Source organism: Pipra filicauda, unplaced genomic scaffold (genome assembly GCF_003945595.2).
Source record: "Pipra filicauda isolate LSUMZ 115617 unplaced genomic scaffold, ASM394559v2 scaffold12_size5214236_pilon, whole genome shotgun sequence".
NCBI classification, from domain to species: domain Eukaryota; kingdom Metazoa; phylum Chordata; class Aves; order Passeriformes; family Pipridae; genus Pipra; species Pipra filicauda.
In genome coordinates, this window is record NW_024103763.1 from 1,978,595 (window position 1) to 1,999,589 (window position 20,995).

The 20,995-nt window shown below is 39.5% G+C and overlaps 1 protein-coding gene across 1 annotated transcript in view; it reads left to right on the forward strand.

The window, feature by feature from the left end:
- The window catches only part of SMPX (small muscle protein X-linked), a 53,499-nt gene extending 32,610 nt beyond the window's left edge, over nucleotides 1-20,889 (forward strand). The window contains exon 5 of the mRNA XM_039377904.1: nucleotides 20,448-20,889. The gene's annotated coding sequence lies outside the window, so the exon portion shown is untranslated. The remainder of the gene's footprint in view (nucleotides 1-20,447) is intronic.
- Nucleotides 20,890-20,995: the final 106 nt, after the last annotated feature.

Genomic DNA, 20,995 nt, shown 5'->3' on the forward strand with positions numbered 1-20,995 from the left:
ACACTACAAGAACAGATGCTTGTATTTTTTCAAAATATTTCTAAACTGTATCTTCAAGCAGAAGTTTTTAATTACTGGAAGAGACAAGCACAAAGTATTAACTTGAAGAAGTCTCTACTAATTTTTAGGACATGAGCATGTTACTTACTGCTCTACCCTCACCATATGCAAGAGAGTTTTCAGATATGTGGAGATGAACAGGCCTCTACACACAGACAGGATAAATATCTTCACTGAGCCTCTCCCTTTGAAACATTAACACGCTTACAGTAACAAAATACTTCCCGTGCTTGCAATGTGGTCCCACAAATCTCTGCTCCCTTCTCAAGTGAGAACCGTTTCTGGAAGAAACTTCCAAGACTCTTATTTGAAAGCTGGAAATTATCACTAAAAAAAAAAATCACTGCTATTTAGTAACTGCTTCCCTGTGATCATTCTGTTGATTACATGGTCCTGAACTTTTGTTGTCAGACTCTTTTATACAATAACCCCTATGTTCCCATCAGTGCTGTTCATCACAGATTTTTGTAAAAACTAAACTTTTTGGTCAATTCCCTCTGTTTCTGGGGTTACATCCCTCAAAAGAAACTCAGAAAGGCAAGTGGCCTCCTGAAGGTACCAGGTGTAGAGGGATCAGTGAAGTGTGAAGATGGAATAGTCAGCAGGCCTATTCTTGCTTATCTCTGCTAGATGTGTTAGGAGTTAGTGTGAATGAACTTCAGCATCAAACTACAAGTACCACTGGAATGTGCTCCTCTTGGAATTCTCAGAACAGGATATCAGGAATCCCTAAAACTTCAGTTATTTGCTGTGTGAACAGCAAATAACAGCAGGTCCAGGTATTTAGAGAAGATCCTGTGGCTTAAGGGACATTTACCCTGAAGCACATGCATATAAACCCATGTAGAACTAATTGTAACCAGGGAACTGTCAACATTAGGAAATGTTTGGAGAGCAGGAACAAGATCATACTCACTGTAAAGAGTTATGACTGAGATGAGTGATGCTGTTTCTGTGTTCCTGGGAATTCTCCCGCCAGTGTTAGGTACGCCTGGAACATTGCAATGACAGGCATCATCAGAAACCCAAAATAATAAGCAATTGCAATCATTCAAACATTACACAGTTCAAAATGTGTTCAGCACAAAGGTTTTCAAGTGCCTACATCAGAGTGAAAAGGCTAACTGCTTTTGCATACATAAAGTGTGACTTCCCACGTTAGTAACAGCTCAGATAGTTTTATCAAATCTACATAAATTGTAGCCAATTAAGCTGACAGTATGATCCGAAATATCACAGCTCTGATGTGATAATCAAACAAATTTTCTTCTAAATTTAGTGCCTCATCATTTTGTTTTATACTTTTTATTAATTTCATTTGATAGAAGACTACCTAATTATGTTTTCACAGCCTTGTGCTCAAGAACCACATAAATTTCTGTACCTCTGTACTGTGCCATCTCTTGCAGAGCTGGCTTAATGTGGCACAAACCTTGTGACTCCTGTCTGGGAGCAGGCCATCTACAAGTGTCATGAGCCCTGCTTTGTACTTAGGATTACACCTGCTTCGGCCATCAAATTGCTCCTTGTGTGCCTTGTTTTGAAAAACGTCACTCTTTTAGTGCCAAAGCTACCTCTATTTCACACTTTTTTGTAAATGTCTTCTGAGAATAATATAATATAATGGTAGATCTCACCATATGTAGGTAGAACTTTGCATGTAGGTGAGCTCACCATGATAGTGATCCCAATGTCAATCACCCCATTGACAACACTACTTAGGAAATATTATGCTGCAGATGTTATTGGTTTTTGCTGTCCCTATCTGCTGCTGTTTTAACATCGTAATCCCCCTTTGATTTGCCACAGCAGTCTCAAATACACTGTATTTCCATGTACTGAGAGAACAAAGGATACAGCATAAACGAGCATTTCCTGCAGGAATATGTATTAGTTTTACTCTCAGTGTTGCTTATAATTTATTTTTCAAATTTTATTTGCTGCAAGTTGCAGCTACTTGAAAGGAAACTCAGCTGAACTAACCTTTATTTGAACTTGGGAACAAGTATAGTGCCTGGTTTTCTCTCCTGCAATTTAGTGGTATGGCTGTATTTGTTTCTGACCACAAATGACTGAGGTCCATGTACAGACATGGATTCAATAAAAGCAGAATAAAACCCTCAGTACTGGTGTTCAAAACTTACTCCCCTACTTTGGTAAAATTGATGTAATATTGCTTTTAATTTAATAATTCGGTTATTCAACTGATAAAAAAAATAAATCGAGTCCTTCAGCTTTTACCTCTCCTGGGTCTTTGTTCTTGTTTGTTGCCTTGGAGCGAACCTTGTCTTAAAATTGCTGTTACTCCCACACGGTCTTACAGAGCCTTTCAGGGCACAGAAATGTAATCTCAGAGCAAATAATAGCTGTGGCTGTCAATGCACTTAGGGGAAAAGAGGGCGATGGCTGTACTTGCCCTGCTTCCAAGCAAATGAACCCTGGGAGAAGCAGCCTGACCGGTCAGTGCCCGCTGCCCTGGCAGTGCATTTTAACAGCAGTGGTAGCAGAAACACTGCTGTGTGCAAAGAGAGGGAGCGGGGACTGGCAAAATTGCTTTTACTGAGGAAACATCAAAGAACAAAAAGCTTCCCCCAAAGCCAAACTGCTCCTTTACTGAGGAAGGGATGATGACAATAACTAGATGGTGCTATTTCAAAGCTTTCGAAGGTTCTGCCTTTATAGATGAAACCAACACAAAGTATGTACTGAAATGGAAGAAAATGCATATCCAAAGACTTGAAACCAAATATTTGAGCTGAAATAGGCAGAATACAGAGAAAAGCAAACTTCCAGTTTTTATGTGTTTGCAAATCATGCTGTTCTTGAGTGTAGTATCCTTCCCAAAGATTGTTAAAGACAAGGATAGAGTATGTCCTCTGCTAATGAAGGATCTCAAACATTTTACTTTTTCATTTCACGATTTCTTTGGTTTTGTGGGTTTGTCTGAAAATAGTTGAATTGATCTGTCTCTTTAGGCTTTGAATGGAGGCATTTCTTTTGGGAAAAAAATGTAATCTTTCTCCCTTTTAGTTCTCAAAACAAGAAGAGGTCTCTCTGTGAAAACAAGAGGCATATTTTCAGTTTTTCAGTATATTTTGCTAAAGGGCAAGTGAGTTCAGATGGGTATATCATGCATGTACCTTTTTTTTGGTTTAAGCCCTTCACTAAAAAAAATAACAAATCAGGCAATGATGTAGTATTGCATCCCTTTCTGCTTTTTATTTGCTTTTAAAGTTTTTATTCTGGCACAGCATAGATTTGCTATCATATATTTGAACAATTACTTCTGGGGCAAGTCAGTTCTACAGCTAAGCATTTTCTGTCCAGTTACTACAATTTAACACATAAGTAGACAATACCTGAGCCACTGCTGAGCATGTGCATGCTTCAAAGTCTATGACCAATCATGGAAACCTCAGTGAAGATGTTCATATTCTGCTTCACAGGTGTAGAGAACAAGAGACCAAACCTGGCTGAACATCACAGCTCAGTTGACAAGCAGTAGCTTGGTGGGTCGTGTCCAAGTGTGAAGTTATTTGCAGTTTGGTTGAAATTAAAGAAAACTGTTTCTCTAAGGCAGGATGAAGTGGAGACTGGCTGTCAGAGATGCTTGTGCTGACCTGAGGCTAAAAGCCTCATTTTTAGAGCTAGAGACTGACCATCCTTCAGCAAAGTAAACGCTTTGGTACCCCACCTGCAGTGAGTTTTGGCATCTAACCATTTTCATCAAGGCAAGCCCATGGTACAGTAGCATTAGAGTACCTTGACCCAATGGAGCATTCCTTCACATCCCTCAGCAGTGTCTGGAATTTTATTAACAGCACAAGGATTAGATACATGTTGGAGGGAATAATGCAGGCAGCTCCAGGTAGCTGTTATGGCACTGCTGTGTTCTCACCTGCATCAGAGAAGCACTGCATCTCTGTGTCTCCCAGTGCCTCTCTTTACCATGGAGGTGTCCTCTTGCATGATATACCAGTGGGTACAACTGCTTGGGCTCTACCTTCTGTCAAACACCTACTGGCTGTTTGACTTCACCATTAAAGAGGAGAGTTGAAGTGCCTCAAAACTTGAGGGCAGGCAGACAGGAGTGGAGAATAGATGGCCCTCAGCCTATGGCACTGCCTTCTGCTTTGATTGCTGTGTCCCAAGGGCTGGATGAAGGCCAGCATTGTCTTCCCCTTCCAGGGTGCTCTAGCATTGCTCAAGGACAAGTCTTGGTTTCTCCCAAGAGAAAATTAGTTGTAAAGAGACATACAAAGTTACAGAGAGAGGAAAATGGAGATAGAGAGAGCCCTGTCGCACCTATAGTCCTCTGAGTCTCTGATCACACGAGTCCCTTCAGAAACCTTCTGCCTTGCAGAAACTCACACTTCTGCCATCTTAGGAAGATGGTGCTGCATATGCTGTTAAGAACCTTTGAGCCACTTCTACAGGCAGCATGGTGAAGCTTGTGTGGAGAGCTGTTTAGATACAGCTAAAAAAACAAATGGAAAACAATTAGATTTTCTTCCCTGGGGCTTTGTCAGTGTCCTAAGTAAAGCCAGGAGACATTTCCCCTCATACTGGATTTACAGTGTGAACTGTCTCCTCCAGATTCACTCCTAGTTTTTTTAAAAAACAAGTAGAAAAATTTGCAAACATGCAAGAGAAGGAATGTGCTGGTGGCCCCTCCCTTCTCTTTGGCTCTGTGATTATCACAAATGCCCAACCAGGAAGCATGAATAAAGCAGGTCAGGTCCTTCTTTGCCTGAAAAGGATTAAAACCCACAGTTCTTGCTTTCCTGGAGACTGCAGACTACCTTGGCAGGGGGGCCCTTTGTAGACTTTGAGCTAAAGCTCAGCTGCTGTGCAGAAATGAATTAAAATTAATCTGTAGACAAGTGAGCCTGATGGCAGTTTAGCACTGTGGAGCTCAGCTGGCAATAAGGAAACTTGCTTCCATGTACTTTATACTGTGGATTGCGGTGTACCATGTCTAAAGGCTAATTTGTGTAGCAACAGTTTCCTCAAGCTGTGCTTTGAAAGAAACCAGGATGGCTTTTGCTGTGTTCTTGTACAAAGTCTGATGCAATTAGGTAGGTGCTGAGGAGAAAGGTCTCTGCGGAAACCTACCAAGTTTCTGGGTGCTACTCAGGGTTACATGCCTTCCTGGTACTCAGGTGAGCAGGGTTATCTAAACTCAGGTATTTGTAGATGAGCATGGGCACAGTTTGAGGTTATGGTGAAACTGGACCATGGTTTTGAGGATCACAGTTTTGGACTTAAGCACTTGCATCCCATTTGCACCTTAGGCATCTAAATTGCTGGGACTCTGTCCCTGGTACTGAGCATAACCCCAATGCCACTTGGTGCCAACTATGCTCCTAAATCACTTAAGTGCATCTCAAAATCCCACTCCAAATTTGAATATTCAAATTGCACATTGTTCTTTGTTAAGATTACATGGACCTCTGTGTCCTGCAGTCAGATCCAGGATTTATGCTAACAGAACTGTGCAAGTGCTCCAAAAGGAGCTGCTACATGCATGTTCTGAGACGAGCCTTTCTGCAGAGCTGAGCAAAAGAAATCTTTTTCACAGAATCTGTAGATCGTGTTGGTGCAAGTTCAACACCAAAATATAATTGGTCTTGGGTGCCTAGTTTTTAACAGCTGGTGATTTCTCTCACCTTTTCCTTCTATTTCTCAGTGAAAACATATTTATTTCTTTTCAGTTTGTTTGGTGAAAACACAATTTTGTGTTTTGAAACAGGGTGCCATGGGAATATTTAGTTCTCCCATATGTCTTCTACTCAATTCTAATAAGTCATTTAAAATACTTGCTTGTCACAGATTGCAAATCAAGTATTAACAGTACAATCTTGTACAGGCAATATGCTGGAACACCTTCATTTACGGTTTTGAAGAAGTCTATCTATTCCATGGGAAAAGAAGGGCTTATGTTTGAAACTCTAATAAATGACAAAATCCTATAAACACAACGTACATACATATATATGAACATATATATGTATGTATATACACATAATGTATGTGGTATGTGTATATATACACACATACATATATACATATATGAACATATATATATGTATGTATATACACGTAATGTGTGTATATATATATATATATGTATATTCTGGTTGCTGAAAGAACCTCATGTGCACTGTAGCTGTATGTATCAAGTCTTAAACTACCCAACAACAGGCAGAGACGAACTACCACACTACCTGAGTAGCTTTGAAGAAGCAAGATAATGCAAGGAATTAAGCATATCCTGCATGGACCAGATGTCAGAATATACAGATTTCTAGTACAGTCAGTTACATGTCAAGTTAAATTAGCAACCTGCATACGATGTCTTGCCTTCATGCTTTTCCACCTCTGAACTGAGATCCCTGGGTTATGTACAAGATGGCTGTCAAATTTCCCAAGCTGATTAAGACCTCTCACTTTTCCATGGCAAAGAGGCCACAAAATCAAGGACAAGAGTGTTAAATATGCAGAAGAGGCTGCAGAGAATGTGAGCTATGGAAAGACTATACTGGGTTTTGAGTTGGCAATCACTTTATTACCACCCTTCCTTTTCCTCCATTTGCTGTATTTTTTCAAGGTATTTTGCTTCATATGAAGTGCTAAGTATTTCAGGAAAAGTATTTGCAAAGTGCACAGAGACCTCTCAGTCTTGATTTGAATAGATTGAAAATAAAACCATAGCAAACTTCCACCTCATCTGTAACTATATTTGCAGGGATGTGAGCATTGTCGCAGGACCTCTTTTTATTGCACATGCCAGAGTTATATTGAAAGAAAACAGGTGGGTGAATAGTACCAAGATTAATCACGGTTCAGTTGTGCTGTGATATTATCTGTAGGCATATCAGATGTACACTATATTTATATGGAACAACACTCACTCATACATTATGAATTCTGTTGAGAAGAAGCCATATGACCAGGAGAAAGTAGCTTTTTTAGAAACCATAACTAGCACAGAGAGTCAAATGTGGGCTATTTGCAGTACAGACTGGGTAAGGTGGCAGAAGAGGCAGAATTCATGATGAATAAATTGGATATTGCTACCCAAATAGAAACAGCTGAGATTTCTGTTTTCTTGCTTGGAGAGGAGCCCTTTCTCAGTGTCTCCAAGATCACAGAGCTTTCTGCTGCATGAAGAGCAAAGAAATGCATCTGAGAGAGCTTAGGGAAAGGTATTGCTTCAGGTTCAGCAGCATTTGGCTTGTCCCAACCCCAACAACCCCATACTGCCCACTCTTGTCCCTGTAGTGGAGCCACATGGCTCCACACCAGCCTCACAGTTGAGGAAAAATAACCTCCCCTGCATTTGCAGCCCCATGAGGACCATTAAATGTCACTTCAGCTGACTGGGGTCTCTGGACACCTCTTTGCTTTTAGTTGTAGAGCAGCACAGAGCAGTGCTGGCTGCTCAGAGAGCTTCAAGCTGCCTGAGTGCCCGTGAAATCCCTGACAAATCCTGAAAGTGCAAAAATTACAGCAGCTACATCCCTTTGCTGAGGCTTCCAAACAAACCCAGATCCTGGCAAAGTCCTCATTAGTAGCAAAGTGGGATGATTCTCTTTGTAACTTTAATTGCAGTTCAGTTGTTAAGTGAGGACCACATGAGGCAGCAGCGGGGGAGTGTCTGCAGGACAATCCCCCTTCCCTGACTACTGTGGCAGTGGGTCGAGGGGCAGGAGATCCTCTGTACAAAAAGGATTTGTAGAAATTACACTGCCACATTTTTTCCTTTTCACTCTAACAGCAGAAACAGTTAGGCTGTGCTGCTGCCCTTCTGGGTTTCCCGGGCTACCGCAGAAATGTTCTTTTTCACTTTCCCCAGCCTCTTCTCAATAGTAACATATGTCATGCAGCTTCTTCAGCTATCTGAAGTGCTAAAAATGCAAAAGACTCTTTTCTGGCAGTCATTTGTCTTGTTTTGACCACGGAGTTTGCCATTAATGCAGACTATTTTTTTTCCAAAGCAGTAGTTTTCAAATTAAATCAAGGGGGTTTTGTCGATCCTACTTATATTATGGTTCTAGTACAGAACATTGTCCAAAGGGTTAATGATGCACCTAGTTTATTTACACTGTGAATTGTTGCTAGAGTCTTGGGGGATTGGTTTTGAGATTTTATTTTATCTTTTTTTTCTTGGTGGAAAAAAAGGGGGAAATAACTGTTACAGAGAGAGAAATCCCAGTCAAAACATATCAGTAAATACTGCATCGTGGCAGTAACTCTTAGGGGAAACTAGAGGGCAGGCTTCTAAAATACTTTAAGCTCTGCAAAGCTGCAGTTTGGTATCTCATCGGCTTCCCAAAGAAACATTAAGTACCTAACTCCTAGGGGGTTTGCATGTTTAATCAGCTAAACGCTTTCAAAATACTGCCCTGAGAGGGCTCAGGAAGCCTGCTGCATAAAAATAATAGCCGTTGTCTTGTGTCAGCAGCCAAGCAGCTCCTATTGCAAGTCTATTATTTTACCCAATATAACTGAGTTGTCATTTCCCTATTCCTCCCTTTGTCTCAAATTTTTGTGTCATGAATTGTGTCTTCTTGTGTACTAGGAATCACTGTGGGTTTAATAGGGGTTTTTTTATTATTATTATTATTATTTTTGTTATGTGTGCGAGTAGTGCATAACATCTGCATGGGGCTTGGTTCCTCACCCCTTCATTGGGAGATATTTAAAAATACATTTGCAGGGGCAGACAAACAGTGGAAAGCAGTGAACCCTCGTGGTCAAATCACCAAGAAGAACATAAAATTAATAGAAAATTTATTTGAATTTTTTTAAAATAATTTTTAACTTCTTATGGGCCAGTCTTTGAGTCTGGGGGAGATCAGGTTTACAGTATAATTTTTAGAGCTTGTAGTTGTCAAAGTCAGTCTTGAAGGGCAGCGCTGAAGTGTTTGGCATCACACACCAGAATGAAGGTGCAGACCAATGCAGCAGGAGACTGAGACGAGGCAGAGGTTGTGGAACCAGTTTGGACACACCAATTTTATGTCACACTGCAGAGATGGGCCCTACCCTCAGCTGAACCACAAAGGAGCAGGAATGGCTGGGGTTAAATCACACTATTTATGGTTTAAAAAATAGAATATTTCTCCACTGACTTGAGAAACTATCTCCAGCAAGTTCTGGTAGGAGTGTTGGGCAGGGATTAGGGTTTCCAAGTCAAGCAGACCTGAAGCTGTTGACCCTTGGAAGCCCCCAGAGTCAAAGAGCTGCCCCAGCCTCCTGGCCAGCTGCTGCAGAGCCAGTGCAGGGGCTGATAAGAAACTGGCCAGATCACTGTGTTCAATGTTCCATTTTGCATCAGGATAATCACTGAAAGCAAAATGTTTCCATAAAAAGTTATTCTTTCAAAGCACAAAACTTTCCCAGTGGAGAAATGTTCCATCAGAAAAATGTTGGACCAGTTTGACTCTTGGCATACTCTAAGGTACAAAAGCTCACTGCATTTTAAATAAATTTCAGCAGCCTCAGCCCATGCCAACTCTCAAGCAACAAATCAAGCGAACTCGGCTTTTTCTCCCGCAATTATCCAACCTGATAATTCTCTTGTCATTTCACCCTTTTGCTTCACTGAAGGAAGAAAGGTCATGTTTGCAGCACACCAAGATGCTGTTTGCTTATGATTTCATTGCCCTGAAATTTGAAATTCATAAGCAGTCATGATATAAATACATATAGTTTTAATCCCATATTGTGTATGTACAAACAACCCCAAAAATCAATTATCTTCAGGATACACATAATCAGACTTTGTTTTATAAAACATTTTTTTTTAACATAGTCCTTTCTAAAGCCAGCATGAAATGTGCCTCTTTTTTTTTTTTTCAGGGACAAATGAAAGACAACAGTCTGCCTTTCCAGGGTTCGAACTCATGGCTTTTGAAAGTCTAGCCAGTCAACACCTAGGGCATCAACTTTTCTCCTCAGCCATTAAAGTTGCATGAGAAATAGGAAATATTTACAATAAAAAATGAATGTCAGAACTGGCATCCTGAATACTATGTGAATTCTTAAGGATAATGAAATAAAAATCTTCAGACAATGTTAGAGTCTGATAGGAAGTGAAAAATCAGGCAGCATGGAAGCTAAGAGTGAGTGTTTATGTGTTTGTCATTGCATATGGATTAACATACTGCACAATCTGCTTTATATTGTGTTTCCTGAATGTTATGATTTATAACAATTTATAAATAATTTATAAACAATTTATACCATCTCATATTTGCAAAATTATGTGTGGTTACAAAACTAACACGGCAATGCTGAATCATCTTTTCTACATATCAGTAAGCTTCTGAAATAGCCTATCTCACTTTAAGTATAGGGGAAGGAAAACTTTGTACCAATATCTTAATTTTTGAATATTAATAACCACTATTAGACTTCATGCTCAGTCTTGACTGATTAACTGATGCTTATGTGGGTCATTATCAACTCAATATTATTTTAATATGTGCTTTTTATCAGTTCCTCAACTTTCTTGAAAAGAAGAAAGCCATTGACTCCACAAATGTCAGCTGGCAATAAAGACCAATGGCACTTTAGAAATGCCATTAGTGAGGGCACATATTTGAGGACTTCATAGGAATCAGCAGCATGCCAGATATTTCACTTTCCTCAGCTTTTGTCCTTGAAGGTCTACCATCAGCTACAAAATAAAAATTCTTAATCTTTTGCTGACCATTTTTAATTTAAAAAATACAAATAATTTTTAAACCCTTCTCTGTATGTGAAAATCAGGCAGATACCAAGCAGTGTTGCTTAGTGTTGGGTGTGTGTCTCTGGAGAAAATGGCAGCTTATCAGGAGTTTTAAGTGGCAGCAGCATGACAGTAGCAAAAGACATGAGCATTCAGGTGTGAAATCATAGAGCCTTTCCAGCAGCAGCATTTTGCTGTGTGCTATGTTGCATTCAGATTTGTGAGAAAGTTTTGTACATAATTTAGAGTAAAGCTTTAATATTTGATTAGAGAGCTAACTCAAATTAAGTGCCAGCGTAAAAGAAGTCCAAGGTCAGTGCCTTCCTCCAGGATCTTTTTTGTATACTAAAACAACTTGAAAATCATTGTTTGTAATTTAATTATGTAGCATGGTTATGCAATTTAGAGTTTATAAGGCATGAGGCAGCACAATCTTAAGGGTGATAGCCCACTCCTACATTGGCTTTTATTGCACCGTTTGAAGGACTACAATAAGACTGCTGAAAGATTTCAACTGGAAGAATCTTTACCCTACCATAAAAATGTCAATAAAGATAACATCATCTTTCTCCAAACTTCAGTCTCCCCGAATCAAATATTTTTCTAGAAAAATAAAACTGAGTGGCCTGAATTTTCACAGAAAAGCACAAGACATCTGGGGATTTTCAATCTCCTGAGAATGTATGAAAATTTTTAAACTAAACTAGGCACTTTTGTCAAGAAGCTTTGTTTTGTGGTATTTCCAGCTTCTTGTCCACCCCAAATAATTTTCTAAGTAATTCCAACACCCTTTGTTCAGCAGCTTCAAACCCTTGATGCTATGGGTCTGGTGCAGACTGTGGCCATTAAGATCATTACAAAATTTTGTAGTCCAAGCTGTTGACTGAGGATGTGCAAGGCTGTGAGATGGCTCATGAAATGTCCTCCTTCACTGCCGGGCACAGCTCCTGGTGTTGGCTGGCCCATGCAGCTGTTTGTGGCTCTCTCTCAGCTGGGTGCCCTTTGAAGGCACATGTAAGGCTGGTGGGTTGAAGTTTCCACTGGAGTGAATGGAGCTGCCACGAGAGCAGCAAGGTTTTGAGAAGTGCAAAATGCCTTTGGTCCCCCTGCTTTTACTGCCCTATGCGGGACACGAAAGGGTTTGACTTTTTGGAGTTACAATGTTAGTGCTGGGTTACCTCATGATCAAATGCAAAGGCTGTGACCCCCACACTCATAAGTTACTTTTGAAACAATCCAGGAATTCTGTATTTTAGCTTTATAATAATTTGACCATGTTTAATCCAAGTTACACAGTGCAGTACCAGTCATTATGTTCTTGTCTCTTGTACTTTAGCTGCAGACACAAATGAATTTTCTCCAAGTCATCTCTGTGGTGGGCTACCAAGTGCTGACTACAGGGAGTCTCTGCAGCAAGAGCACTCACCACCATATACATTTTCTCCTAGCTGGAAGCTTTGTTTTCGGAGACACATCCTGGCTGAGAAACCCCAGTCATGCAATTAACTCTCAGCAGGTGCATTTCATATTGCATCAGTGAATGCCTCCTTACAGAGCCTTCACCACCCTCAGTACAACAAAGATACCCCATTGTGTTAAATGTCACAGCTTTTTTTGACTTTGTTGTTTAATAATAGATTTTTATTGCTTTTTTTTTTTTATTTTGCCAATCACTTTTCTTTTATTTCTAATAGTGCCTAGCCTGGTCCCTTCTGTATATACCCTTGTCCTGTAGACATCACAATTACCAGTCCATAAGGGGACCTAGCAATATCTTTTCATTTTCACAGTGCACCTCCACCCAGGTGCATTTCTACTGGCTATTTTTCATCCTGTGCCTGCAAGCTGCTAAGTGGTTTTGGTTATCATTGGAGAAATCAATGGGATTTATAGCACCTCAAAAGAGGTAATAGGCACTTTGCAGGATCAGCAATTAGGCCTTGGCTTCCATACTGATGAATTTGCTACAACCATAATTCCTGAAGTTTTACTGTCTGCTGTTATAGGGAATGAAAATGAAATACAACTAAACTGTCCAAGAAATTCTTTTCAAATCTCAGTGCCATAAATTTTTTGCTAATTAAGCTCTTTAAGTCTTCTGGCTTCATTAACAGATGTTAATGAAGTGTTATTTGGGTGTTCTTGTTAATACGGTCAGGACAATACCTTAAAAAGGGGACCAAGTCCTTGACTGATGCCTACCCTGGAAATCAGATGCTTTTTCAGCAGATGTGCTATAGGTGAATGAGAATGGCTCGACGTAAACTCCGAAAACAATTTTCCACCTATATTGATAAATTATTGCAAAGAATAATAATTACAGACAGACGCATGAACTTAGCAGGGCTTAGTAAAATGCTACAAAGGAAAAGCTTTTTCTTCCTTCAGAAGGCACTAACTTAAAAAGTGCTGCAGCATAGTTCTCATTAGCAGAGGTAGAAAAAGCCTCTGCAGCTCCTCATCAACAACTTTAATTACAGCATAGGTATATATTGCTTAATCTTTGCTTCCTATTATGAATCACAAGTGGCCTCATACAGTCCCAAAGCAACTGAAGATGGGTCTGCAAAACCTTTTTATAGGGATGACACTTTAATTTATGAGAATTTGTAGGGAAAATGTTAATGAAAAGCAGAAAATTGAAATGAAAACTTGAATTTAATGTGAGGTAAGCATATGTTACAGCCACTGTGCTTCAAGACATGTAAACTGTGGAGAGAAAAGTTAAGGGTAGCTCCAGAAAACGTCACTGCAGCAGTAGTAATACCATTAACAGAAAGTATATCAGAATTTATATAGGTTTTCTTTGTAATACATTTTAAAATGTTATGCATAATCAGTACTTAAAAATTCAGTCTCTTTATGAACTGTTTGGATAGGATAAACTTCTTCGGATGCTTTCCCACCTTTAAGAAATTGTTGATTTTTATCAGTGTCTATAGTGAATCCGTAAGCTAAAAATTCCATGCTCATCAAGGTGCTACTTCATCTAAATGACGACTAGCAGCCCACCACATGATGTTTTAGGCAGCTTTCTCATCTCAGGCAAGAGATGCCCAAACAAAAGTAAAACTATGACTGGTAAAGCTAAAGAGATAAAAGTTCAGAACACATTTCCATGCTCTAGAGATTGTAGTGTTTGTAACACATTATAAATCTCAAACCTTTGAAGTAGTACTAGTCAAGAAGTAAGGATATTTGTTTACGGGAAGAAGTTCTTTATTTTTCACTGAAAATGCTGAAGTGGGAAGGGTTTTTTCACATTTGAAACTGCTACTAATTGCAACATTTTAGACTGTTAGGAGCCACATACATTAGCATTGGGGTCATCAACATTTGGGTTCCACTTACCAAAAAAAAAAAGGTAGTATAACCTATGACAAGTATCATGACTTTACTGACATTAGGTCTTTCAGAGAAAAAAAATTTAGAATTCATATTGGTCTGAAAGATTTCAGTTCGACAGCTGTCATTTCAGAGCCACTGGGCTAAATTTTCTCTCTTTTGCAAGTTCCTTTGCTGACAAAGCTTTGTGTCAGTGCAGGTAACAAGACATTTTGACAACAGTATAACACAAGGAACGTTTTCACTTGACTGTTTTTCTGTCTTAAATGAAAGGGTCTATTGTGGTTGACTAGACATGCTGTTACACAGTACTCAGCTTGTGTGTGCATTACTGAGCTGCAAACAGTTCAAAGGGTCAAAACTGTCCTTAACTCCCCATGTCATACTGTCTGAACCCAGATGTAAATTAGAGGAAAAACATATATATGAGAGAGGGAGTATAGGGCTTTCAATAATTTCTTCATTGTGAAGATAAGCAAAATTTGTTGTCAAAAGTATTATTTTTGCATTTTGGTGGAAAATATAATATATTTTCTCTATTATTCTTTGTCAGACAAATTGAAAGAATAGAATTATGTCCTGTTTTGTTTTGAAACTCTGTATGTATGTGTATGTGTAACCTACATCTCCATTTTCATTGCTTCCCCACATATTTCAATGGATTGTAGGTAAAGAGCCAAAAAACAAAACAAAAAAAAGGCATAGATTATTTAATCATTCCAGCATTTCACAGGGACACAGAACAGTTGAGATTGGAAGGGACCTCTGGAAGTCATCTGGTCCAGCCTCACTGCTCAATAGGGCCACCTTGTGCTGCCTGCCCAGGACCCTGCCCAGAAAATATACAGGAGAGAAAATATATTTTAAAAGACATATGATAGATGCTCAGAGAATTGTTCTTATTATCCTGACAGAAACATAACTGACAGAAACATAACAAATGTGTTGAAATAGTTTACAAAAAACATGCAAGAAAGCATAGTTTAATTTAAAGTGGGCTCTTCCATGTGGTTGACCAGTTACCGTTGCAAGAATTCAAGGGATGAACTCCCCTTTGCAATTTAAACCTCTCTCTGGCATCCCCTCACAGTATTAATGTGTTAACCTGGAGCACATTTGACTTCCTACTCTTCTTCTGCCATCTGTGCATAGTGATCCCAACATGATATAAATATCAAAGTAGTTTCACGGGAGATGATCATAACAAGTGGTGCCCAATGAAGGGAAGTGAGGGCAGATGAATTAAAGTAGATCCCTTGGCACTTCAGGTTACTGTCTCAGAAAGGTCAAGGCTTTTACCAGATGTGTAGGAGAATTAGAGAGTCTGAGGAGATAGTCTGGCTTTATTTCACATTGACAATTCACTGGAGCAATCAAAGAAGACATGTCCCTGGATTTACCTTTTGCCCAGGTTTTTCCTTCTGAAGATCAGTGTGTTTGTAATTCTAGGCTAATTCTGCTCCAGACTAACAGAAGTTCATGACCTCTATCCCCTTCTTACCTTACTGTAACCGATACCCTTTTCATTCCCAGTGTGCTATTTGCTAGGAATGGCCAGATGTCTTTTAAATGACATCATGAGAACAAAACTCTTTCCTGGGTCTACAAACTCCATAAGAAGTCATTACCTTCATTTCTCACTTGTGCTTTTGAAGGGGCTTTTTTTAACCCTTTTTATAAATTTTTCGAAACAGTGCAAAATATTCTTCAAGCAGCCATACCTGTCATCTGTGTGCAACTCACATGATATGTAAAGAACACTTTCAGGTGATTGGAATCTTTAGAGTTTGGATGATTTAAACCGTATTTCACAGCCTGGTTAATTGGTATTGTAAAGACAAGAATAAGTTCTCCAACTGTAATCTCCCTATCTGCTCCCAGAGTGCTTCTTGCTGCCTCTTTTTAGGTGTTGCATGTATGACTGTGAGAGTGGTGAGTAAGAGATCTATAAATGGGTTCTAATGAGGAGTAAACATCATGTGGTCGTTCAGTTTGGAAGCTTGTTGAGTGGGAGGCATTTACTGAACCTTGGTGCACTTGCTATAATCACTGATCTTCTATGAAGTGCTGATGTCTGTTTTCTCCTTTGTAAAGTTGTTTCTTATAAAAAAGGATGCCTTAACAGAATCTTAGGGTTAAATATATATGGCTGGAAACTGTTGAAATAAATAAAGAAAAAAAGTATTTATTGCCCAGGTGATTCATACCTTGTCTATTAGCACCAAATGTGGTCATTTTACTGCATTTATGAAAGGCAAAATATGGATTCATTTCATATTTCTTCTTTTAGCTAGCATGCTCTATAAGAACAGAAAACACTGACAGTTGGAATCATTGTTGCTTTTTTAAGAATAAATCTTTTATCTGCTTGCTGTTAACGAGTTGGGTATATTTTCAGAGAATAAAAGTGAGATGCAGCATTAAAAACTGGGATTTTGAAAAAGAAAAAAGTGAGATTTTGCAATTCATTTATTTATTTACATTTATTTTTGAAGTTGAATAGCACATAAATTAAATAATTTCTTACATAAATGTAGCCATTGCTTTTTCCTCTGGCTAGAAACCTCAGGCATCCAATCTTTTTTGTTCCAGAAGGTAACACTGGCATCCTACCAACTGCAATCATAGCACTTCAGATTCTCACTCAAGGAATGGAAAAGGTCTTGAGGGCTGAAAACCCCTCTAATTCCATGATTCAAAAGTGCTTCTAAGCATGTGCTTATATCCATCCTTAATCAGGACAACATTTAAGCAGTTGCTCTCAAGTATATTCTTTTCTGCTTTCTTTAAAATGGCCGAGGGTTGTTCGGTATAAGATGATTGGAGTGGCAAGGGAGGCTGGTAGGTAAGAACTGCAGCAGCTGAAAGAACCAGCAGAGAACATAACTGTGAGGATTATTAATGTACCATAAGCAACCTATTTTTGAGTTTATGGACTCCCATTGATCTCTGGAGGAGCTTGCACTCTAAAAATAACCTGCTTTTGGGAGCTGGGACAGAAAGAATTGGAGCCGGCCAGTGGGAGGTCTGAGTGGGTTGGAGCATCACAGGGAGATAATAGAGGGTCCAGTGACTGCAAAGGGAGTTCAGGTAGCAATTATAAGCAACCAGAGAGTATACCTGAGAGAAAGATAATATTATTACCAGGTGTTAAAATAGCACTGCTTGCAAACAGCATGCTTTAGACAAAATTTGAGAACAGTGGGCTTGATTTTCCTCGGCCCCTGAGCACTGGGGCAGGGTTTATCATCATGGCAATTTGATTTCTTCTGCATTTGGATGGCAAGTAGCAGAGTTCTAGGGAGCTATAGGTATTTTGGTTTTTTTTTTTTTTGCTCCCTCTGCTAACTAACTAGTCCTGTAGGCACATGGCCTCCTGGAAGACCAAAAGTCCTTTGGCTAGAACTGCTATGACTGAGTTGAGGCTGGAAGAACTGGACACACATCACACAGCAGATCTTTTGGGGGGTTCAATGCCTAGTGAGAGACCTGTGTCATGGGATGGGGAAACAAGAAAGGTGCTTGCTCCACTGGCTGGGATGTGATGCCAGTTGGGACCTTTCAGCTCTGAGGTCATAAAGGTATTCAGTGATATTAATATTAATTTCACTGGGATTTGGGTGTGAAAAGTTTGGGAACTATGAGGAAACAAAGGAGGGACAAAGGAGTATTTGAAAAAAGGGAGCATGTAGCTGAAAGTAATTCCAGCAGCCAGATTACTTGGATTGTTAGCAACATGGTAAGACATTATATAACACCTTGTTGTTTTAGTTGGTAAACTCTCTGGCAGTTCCACAGCTAAGCAGGGGCAAGCAGGGACCTTGTACCTGGCCCACGAATCTTCCATGGCCCTTGCGAGTGGAGGATAGCTTCCCCTGGAACAGACAAAGGCTCTTCCCAGACTTACAGACTGCCTGAGCCTTGAGAGAACCTCTGGAGACCATTCAGTCCAACTCCCTGCTCAGGACAGTCTTTACTCAGAGCCACATCCAGTTGGGTTTTGAATATCTCTAAGGATGCAGTCTCCACAACCTTTCTGGGCAACCTGTGCCAGTGTTTGACCAATCTGATGGTAAAAAAAGTTTTGTTTACTATTTAGATGAAATTCCCTGTATTTCACTTTGTGCCTGTTGTCTCCTGCCCTGTCACTGGGCACCAGTGAGCAAAGTCTGTCTCTATCTTCTTTGTACACAAGGGCTTTGTACTCTTCTTTGCATTACTGAGATCCTTGGGGGCTTGATGTGCACAGCACAGGACAGTTGGCATTAGGAACTCAGGAAATAAGGAAAGGCTAAACTGCTTGGAGAAGATAAGCATGGAGCTCCCATGCAGGACAGATGCCTTATCCAGGAGGACGCCAGCAGAAAACACAGCCTTACCATTTAAGATGCTGAATCTTTTAGAAAGGTATCAAAAAAAAATCATGTAATCCTAAAAACCAGAATGCAAAATTACAGCTGCCCATCATGACACAAAACTGCCTACAATGTATTTGGAGGCAGAAACTACCAGTGGCCTATTTCAGCAGAAGGATCAGAAAACACTTGTGACACCAAGGACCCCGCTATGCTCAGATGAGCCTGCTGTGCCCTGAACACTCTTTCTCCCAATCCCAGGCTTGAGCACTTGAGTTCAATTATAGTCAACAATGTTTTATCCACACACCACTTGAAAACAGCCGCCCTGTTTTATTCAGGAACAGGCACAGAACAGTTTGAAAGAGAAAGGAGAATAATCCTGAATGCTGAAGCACTTGGAGGATGTGTGTAGGCAGGCAGTAATTACATAGGACAGGATTACACGTGCATGCATATCCCAGGGAGCCATCAAACACAGCCTTAAAGTTGGATTTTGTTACCTAGGATTACCTGACTGGAAGGAAATTTCAGCTGAAACAGAAGAGTGCACTGCCTTACTGAATCTGGCTATGAGACAGCCACATTGTTTGATTGCCAATGCCCACAGAGCGTGCTAGTAGCTCTACATGTGGTTTTTTGACCTCTTCACTGCAGACAATGACACCCCTTCACTGTTTTTCAGGACAAGTTAATTAACTGTTGACTTCTTTATTCAAAAGTTGACAACACATTCAAGCAGTCAGTGTAAGTAATGCAAGGTTTCTGTTAATAGCACCTCTCTTCTCCAAGGAAGTGCTTCTTCTGAAAGCTAAGAAATCTCAGCCTTCTGAATGTCCCTCCAGTATTTGTTCAGATGTGCAGAGCCTACACATATTCAGGAGCACAACAAAAACTCACTTTATGTAACACATCACGAGATATAGAATTTTGTCATTTTTTTCTCTGTCCTGTGACTTTTTCCTCTATTTTCTAAGCATATGTTAAAAGTTCATGAGTTCAATAAAATTTACCAAAAATAGAGATATTCCTCCACCTCAAATACTTATATCTTAGCTGATTAAACATATATGCTGACCTTTTGAAAGTTAATTATAAAACCTATTTTACTCAATATTGCACTGTCTGGAACCACCAATATCAACAGCAAACACTGGTATCTCTTAACTTCAAAGAGAACAGAAATAGGCCCTATTCTTGGCTTCAGATTAGCTGTGACTATGCAGGAAAGAGTCACTGCAGATAGGTCAAAGGAGATTGCTGATCATTCCCCAGACAGCAGCTAAGCAGTCCCCCCACCCTGCCCTCAACCTTGCTTTAGATAAATAAATACATTAACTCTAGTGGGATTTATGCAAACGACACAGAAAATAGTTTGCTACTATGTCTAGAATACTGTCCTCAGTGCAGTTCGGTCATGAGAATTAAAGTAGAAATAGGGGAGGAAAGGAGCTGGGACAAAAGTAGTTACAGGAACATATAAACTACCAAAAGAAGAGAGACTGAAAATCCCCAAGACTGTTCAGTTTGGAGAGTAGACAAAGACTGAGCCTTACTTACCAATAAGGACTCGAATGGGCAGAAAGAGAAGGCAAGAGAAGAGGATAACCAAAGCAGTTAAAAAACCCCCCATATACATATATGCTTATCAGTGAAGAGAATTTACAGGTAAAATTTTGATTTTTATAAATTGATGCTTTAAAGGCCTGAGCTCTTAACAGAGTGATGAAGTTTCATCAGATTTGGAGAGTAGATGGAAAAATCTACTGGATCACAAAGATTTGTATTCCCTGAGCTTGGTTGTAAACAAGTACAGTCAGTGAGAGCAAAATTGCAGGTATGGGGAGCGTACTCCCCTTCACAACTTACAGGTGCTTTTCTGCATGGTCTGAAAATACACGTGAGTGCTTGGATAATGATTAATTTCTGGTTTTGTGTTTGTCACACAGGTCTGACAAGTGAAATCGAATGGATTCCAAGGAATGGAGATAATTTGAAATTTTTTATATATTTGTATGAAGACTATGAACTTCCTAACTGTTCAGTATCCCATAGGAAGCATCCTCTTTGTACATTTATATCAACACTTTCTTGTTGTCCATTTTGTTTAACATAGGAAAGTACTGCTGAAATAAAACAGACCACAGCAACTAGCAATGAATGTGTATATGTACAGGAATGATTTTGACCTGAGAACAGGGAATAGTGTAACTTGAAGTTGGAACAAAAGTAGAATAAATACTTTCTAGAAATATAATACTATTTGCAATTAACTTGGTTTCTTTCTTTTTGAAAAATGTCAATGTGGACAGAGTTTTAAAATTATTTGACAAAATGCAGAATGACTGAGGAGTGTAACATCTCATTTCCTGTTGTGTACTCCTGGTTATAGAAGAGGAATCATGTATCATGTGTAATAAAGGAAATGAAAATATTAAAAGGGATGGTCTTTCTGGTGAGTTTAGCAAAATTCTTCTTTTGTTGTAGAGCCAAAGTG